A 6,309-nucleotide genomic window follows, 5' to 3' on the forward strand; every position below is an offset into this window, starting at 1 on the left:
CCCTCCGCTCCCCTCCCGCGGGGCCCACCATCTTGGCCGCGCCGGGGCCTCCTCCGCGGCGTCCGGCCTGACAAGCCCCGGCCGGCGGGCCGACGACGCCGGGAGGGGTCGGGAGCCTCGCGGCGCGGAGGCCGCGCGGGGGCGAGGGGGGAACTGGGGGGGGGGGGACGGGGGGACGGGGGAGGCGGGGCGGCCCGCTCCCGTCGCCATGGCAGCGCCCCGTCCCGGCGTGCTCCGCGGGGCCGCTGGGCGGGGCGGCCGAGGCCCCGCCCCCGCGCCGAGCCCGTGTCTTTCCGGGAACTCGGGGCTGTGGGCAGTGGCTTCCAGTCCGGGCGCTGCGGCTCGAGGCTCGCTCTGCGACCGGATCCTGTGCGGGTTAGCCTCGGGACGGGCTCTGCTCACAGAGTCCCGCAACCCCACATCAGGGGCAGCAGGAAGCGGCTCCTGGGCAGGGACGTCGTTGAAAGTAGGGCCCGGCCTCCAGGCCACGCTGTCCCGGAGCAGCAGGCTCGGGGCCTCCAACTCTGTCCTTCGCTGGTGCTCCTCGTGGGCCAGCCGGGCCTACCTCCCGACCAAGGGCCAGAGAGAGGAGGGGCCAGGAAGGCACCCCCACCATACCACGGCGTCCAAGACTGGACGCTGCCACCCAGACGGCCTCCCTCCAGCCCAGGAGCGCGGCCCTCCCCTAGTTGGCAGCCATCGGGCTGACTGGCCCGGGAGACACATTCCTACCTCCCGAGCCCCGGCACCCCGTCTGCCCTGGGGGCAGCCCCTTCCGGAACTTTGCTGCCAACCCAGCCCTTCCTCCACCCCTCCTTCCTTCTAGTGCCTTAAGTCCCCGACCGGTCACTCCAGGGCCGCCTTCTGTCCCCCCATTCTTTTCGGAGGCACCGACTCCGCTGACCCTCTGTCCCCTCCCACCTGGATTGGGCAGACAGCAAAATGTAATGCCAGCCTTTAGGTCTTGGAAGGGAGGCTGTGTGCCTGTTGAGCAACTATCCCTTGGCCTTTCTCAAGCCTCACGCGGTGCACACACGCTCAGGGAGAGTGAGAAGGGGCTCAGGCTCGCTATCCAAAAGAACTTCCCCGTCCTAAACATTTTGTTTTTAATGAAATTATCATGTTACTATGTTGAATTTAGAAAAATCTAAATATACGGTTAAACAAGTAAAAATCCCGTGTTTCCACCCCTACCCCTACCCCTACATAACCACTGTCAACTTTTTTTTTCTAGACATATAAAGAATATATGATAAGTAAACGTAAAATATGGGACCATTCTATATATTTGGTTTTGTAAGGCCCTTGGTGGGGTTTTTCTCTCACTATAAAAGGCGGATAGGCTTATTACAGACTTTTGGAAAATATGACAAGTTAAAAGAAAAACAGTTCACCCATACTCCCAGTCTCCAAAGGCAGCCACATTTGACTTCGCCCCCTGTTCACAGGGTTTTTTGTTGTTGTTTAAGCATGCCATCATTCCTCCTGTGTGTACCATTTGATATCCTGCTTTTCTCACTTAATGTTGTGTAACATTCTCCTTTTTCCCCCGAGTCTGTGGGAGTCTTGAGAGAACCGGAACCACATTCTTGTGAGAGCTTCAGAAAAGAGCAGGACTAGATGCTCCCTTTCTGACTTTGTTCAGCCTCTCTCCACGTGTAGACCCCTCAGGAGCCCTTCCTCATTGCCACTAACCTCTGATAAAAGCAGCAGCTGGGGCCAGGGTTCCTGCTAGCTGAGGGCCCAGGAGGCCACCTAGCCTGCTCAGGGACACTGAAGACTCGTGGCCCCAGCTGAGACTCAGGTCCCAGCAGCAAGGGGCTTTAAGTGGCCCCAGCTGCCTAAGGCTGCAGTGAAGGCTCAGACCTCAGCCTCATTCCAGCCTCCTTTGCCCGAGCTATGCTCAGACCCAAAGACCCTTTGTTGGGCCTGGAACCCACCTTCTGTTCCCTCTCTACATCCTAGGAGTCATTTTTGCTGCTCTGAGCTCCTCTGCCTCTCCCTGGGGGCATGCGGGCCTGGCACCAGGCACAGGCTTCCTATGCCCAGCTGCCCCTCAGGCCTAGCTCTCCTTGCCCCCACTCATCCCTGCTGCCAGGCCTTCTCTTCTTCCCCATTCCTGAACGGTTCAGTTCTAACACATCCAAGGCCTGTGTGAAACAGGCCTTGGAAAAATCACAGTTGCCAGGGATGGATTGGCATTTAAAAGGCATCCAAGGCTTGGGGTGGGGGGGAAGCTGAAGAGACAAGAGAATGCAGGGCCCTGTCTCCGAGCAGCAGCTGAATTTAGTGGATGGAAAATCACAGAATGCCCCTTTCCCTGGGAATAACACCCCTGGCAGAAGGGCAGCGGGTGGGGCACCAGACATCATGCCCCAGTGGCCACACCTGCCACCACCACGTGCTCTCCAGAACGAAAAGATGTGGGAGGGCTGTTGTGAGCCTACAGCGAATGGCCCTGTAAATTATATTCTCTTAACAGGTTTATTCATTTATAAAATATTTAAGACCCGTTTCGCTTTACCTGCAGCAAGGAGGCAGCCAGGTTGGGGCCGAGATTGATGCTCTGAACATGATTTATTTATCTGGATTTTCTCTTCTGGGCTGGGCACCGCCTGCCGTGTGGAATTTAACCAAGTGGCAAGATGGGTGTGTATCTGTGTGTGTCCCTGGGCTTGGGGGCCTGTGTGGGCAGCATGTGGCCGTGTCCATTGATGGGGGGGTACTCTACATGGAGGGGGGACGGTTCTCCCGTGGCTGCTACATCCAGGCACGTGTATGAGTCTGTCTGTGTTGGTTACTAAGTGTGTGCCTGGGTGTCTGTGATTTGTGCGTAGACTGGGGGTGTCTGTTTGTGACTGGGCCCAACGTGTGTGTGTCTGGGCTGGAGAAATGAGCTGAGGGGGCTGGTTTGTGTGAGCACGTCTTGGGTACCCGTGTGTAGCGGTACAACGGGGGCGGGGGGCTGTGCTCCCCTGTGTGTGTGTGGTTTGTCTGCGTTTGCGGGCGGGGGAGATCTGAGTTCGGTGACCCCTGTGTGTAGCTGTTTCTCCGGCCCCAGGAAGGACTGGCTTTGGGGGCTGAGGGGACACTGGTAATCCCTGACCCTCTTCCAGCAGAACTGGGCCTTCCCTGACCTTGCTTCAGAGGTCAGAGGAAACTCCAGGGTCACTGTGGTCCAGGCCTGCATTTCACATATGGGGAAACTGAGGTCCAGAGGCCACACAGTCTGTTAGTGGCCAAGCCAGGACCTTCATGCAGAGCCCGGCACCCGCTCTAGTACTCTGCTCTGGGGCAGCAGCTCTGTGGGCCTCGGTTTCCTCTTCTGTTACACGGGAGTGGGTTCCCAGGCCCCTGAGTTCCTCTCACACAGAGCTTCGGAGCTGTAACGGCCCAGGCAGAGGAGGCAGGGGTTTGTCAAGGATCAGTCAGTGAGTTGAGTCCCGCCAGAAGGCAGGCAGCAAGAACAGCAAGGAATGACTGTAAGATCTCTGCTCTGGGTCCTGAGACCCAAGGGTGAGTCCCAGGGGGAGATTCTGTACTTGGACCATTGTCTCTGTCCCTTCCCCAGCCCCTGGCACAGATGGGACCCAGAGGCCCAGGAAGTGGCAGGCGTTTGGTTTTCCTCAGCCTTGTGACAGCCCTCAGCGCCCCCCCAACACACACACCCCCTTAACAGCTAATGCATCTGTCACTACTTTCCTAATGAGGCAGCTGAGGGTCCCCTGGGACAGATACCCTTGCAGGCCAGCCTGGCAGCTGAGGGGGTGGGCTGGCCTCAGGGTCAGGTTGGGAAGAGGGGGGCCGAGCCCTTCTCCTGCCTGTGGAGGCATGGAGGCCTGTCCAGATCCATGAGCCGGTTGTGTGGCGGGGGGTGGCGGGGTGAGGGGGTGTCTGAGGGCTTGGGGAGGCAAGAAAGCCCCCACTCGGCATGCATTTCTCCTTGGCATTGTGACTACTTGCGGTAATAATACTTAATCTGGTCGACAGATATGTTTGCAAGCCTACTCCAGTCCAGGACTGAAAGCAGCCGTGATCTGGGTGTTTGTAATCCCTACCCTGGGGATGTGTGGCCAAGGGGGAAAAGACAGGAATCGAATAATCAAATTATTGGTGTCATTATACATTCATGTATGGGAATGCACATTTATCACAAGCCAAGACAGAGGCTTGAAGAATACGTTGCAAGAGCTACTCGTGGAGAGAGGAGTCCTGTGTCTTGGCCGCAGGCTGCTCTGGACACCTGCTAAAGGCACATCTAGGACTGAAGGAGTCAGGGGAGTTTTGCTGTGCGGCCCCAGGCAAGTGCCTACCTTCTCTGAGCTCCTCAGGGGCGAGAAGTTTCCTTCTAGCTCCATCACCTCTGAGTGGAACTCGGGCAGCCTGTGTCTCCTCTTCCTGTGCTCTTTGCCTTCCCCACCAGGGCCCTCAAGACATCTTTCGGCAACTACCTTGACTTTGGAATGCCCGAGGCACTGCCCCAGGGGACGCTGGGAGCCACAGCACAGCAAGGCTGCCTTGGGCCCCACCTGCCATTTCGTCTTAGCCCTTTTGCTCTCACAGAGCCACCTCCTGGGCCAAAGGAAGCCTGGAAGAGATGAAATCTGAGAATCAGTCCCTGATTCCCCCGCACATTGTGAGGGAGGCATGTTTCCACGCGTTCACTTGTTCCTTTGCTCAGCTATTGTGTTCCTTGAGCTCCTGTGAATTGCCAGGTGTTAGACCAGACTGGCAAACTGGTTGTCGTCCGGCCACATCTGGCCCTGACCCATTTTGAAGGCCCAACCAGTGTTTGGGGGGGAAGAAAACCGAGTTGCCAGTGAGTTTCACCCCCAGTTTCCAGTTTACCGCTCCTCCAGATTATTACAACCTGCTTCCCCCAAGGCCATGACTGGTGGCCCGGGCTACTACGGTCTGGCACCCAGTTGGGGTGGGATGACACAGCCTCCCCCTAGCCGCAGTCCCCACCCCTCCCTGGTCACCCCTCGTGTCTGTGTCACAGTAGCAGTGTGGCTTCCTGGTTATGGGCGCAGCCTCAGGAGCCAGACTGCCCAGGTTCAAATCCTCCCGTTGGCTTTTTACCAGCCCTGGGACCGGAGGTAAATTCAAGTCCCTCTCCAAGCCTCAGTTCCCTCCTCTGTAGAATGGGGGATCACAATTATAAGTACCCACTAGGGGGGCGCCTGGGTGGCTCAGTTGTTTAAGCGACTGCCTTCGGCTCAGGTCATGATCCTGGAGTCCCGGGATCGAGTTCCGCATCGGGCTCCCTGCTCAGCGGGGAGTCTGCCTCCCCCTCTCATGCTCTCTCTCTATCACTCTCTCTCTCAATAAATAAATAAAAATCTTTAAAAAAAAAAAATAATAAGTACCCACTAGGTCCTGGGGTTGCGGGGGCGGGGGGGGGAGTGGGGGGAGGGGCAGAATTTCCGCTAAGTGCTTAGAAACAGGGCTTAAGTGTTGACTGCTCTTATTATTAATAAAGGAATCACTTGCAGGCTGAGGCCTGGGTTCTAGCTCCCAGGTAGTGGGACCCCCTGTGTGCGTCCCATGGCACCTCCAGGCCTCAGTTTACCCACCTGTGCCTTTGGGAAAGCGCCCTCTACCCTCGCTGGTGGGCCTCCTCCCTAGCCCTCCAACCTGGGACCCCGGGGCGGGGGCGGGGCCAGGTCTCCGACCCTCTTCCCAGGCGGGGCGCCCTGTAGTCGGGGCTCGGGAGGCCGCAACCCGCCGCCCCTCCGGCGCTCGCCCGCTGCCCTTGCGGGGTTGCCGCCATCAAAGCGTCTTCTCGTTCTTATGCTAATGAGCTGCATTAATGCTTAATGGCCGCGAACGCGCGGGTTTAATTGCATCTGCCCCGGCCGGAGGCGCGGCCGGCCGCCGAAGCAGCTGCGCGCCCGCCCGGACGGCCTTAATTACCTGGAAAACGGCGCCCGGCGGGGAGGGGACGGCCGGAGGGAGCGGCGGGGCGGCGGCGGGCGCGCCTGCCACCGTCGGCCCGCCGCCCGGCCCCGCTCATCCTCGGAGCGCCGCGCGGGGTCGGAGAGGCTGGCGTGGCAGGTTCATTGAATGAATTCATCGCCCTGCCTCGGCGGAGACCTGCTCGGCCCGCGGCCTTAGCGCTCCCTCCGGCCCCGCCGCCGCCGCCCAGCCCTGGGCCATCTTTGGCTTGGCATTCAAGGCCCTTCGGGCCGGCCGCTGCCCCCTGACCCGGCCCGTGCCATCTGCTCTGCACCAACAATAGTGGTGGTCGCTCAGTGTGTGCCAGGTGCCCGGGAGGGCGTTCAGGGTGACCTCTCAGAGCCCCCCCCC

The 6,309-nt window shown here is 59.2% G+C and overlaps 2 protein-coding genes across 6 annotated transcripts in view; both read left to right on the top strand.

Annotated features, from left to right (window-relative positions):
- The window catches only part of MPRIP (myosin phosphatase Rho interacting protein), a 574,668-nt gene that overhangs the window by 529,237 nt on the left and 39,122 nt on the right, over positions 1-6,309 (top strand). The gene's annotated exons all lie outside the window — the stretch shown is intronic.
- Positions 1-6,309, top strand: part of RAI1 (retinoic acid induced 1) — a 116,534-nt gene that overhangs the window by 11,308 nt on the left and 98,917 nt on the right. The gene's annotated exons all lie outside the window — the stretch shown is intronic.

The sequence above is a fragment of the Leptonychotes weddellii genome, chromosome 15 (assembly GCF_054177405.1).
Source record: "Leptonychotes weddellii isolate Sample4059 chromosome 15, ASM5417740v2, whole genome shotgun sequence".
NCBI lineage: Eukaryota > Metazoa > Chordata > Mammalia > Carnivora > Phocidae > Leptonychotes > Leptonychotes weddellii.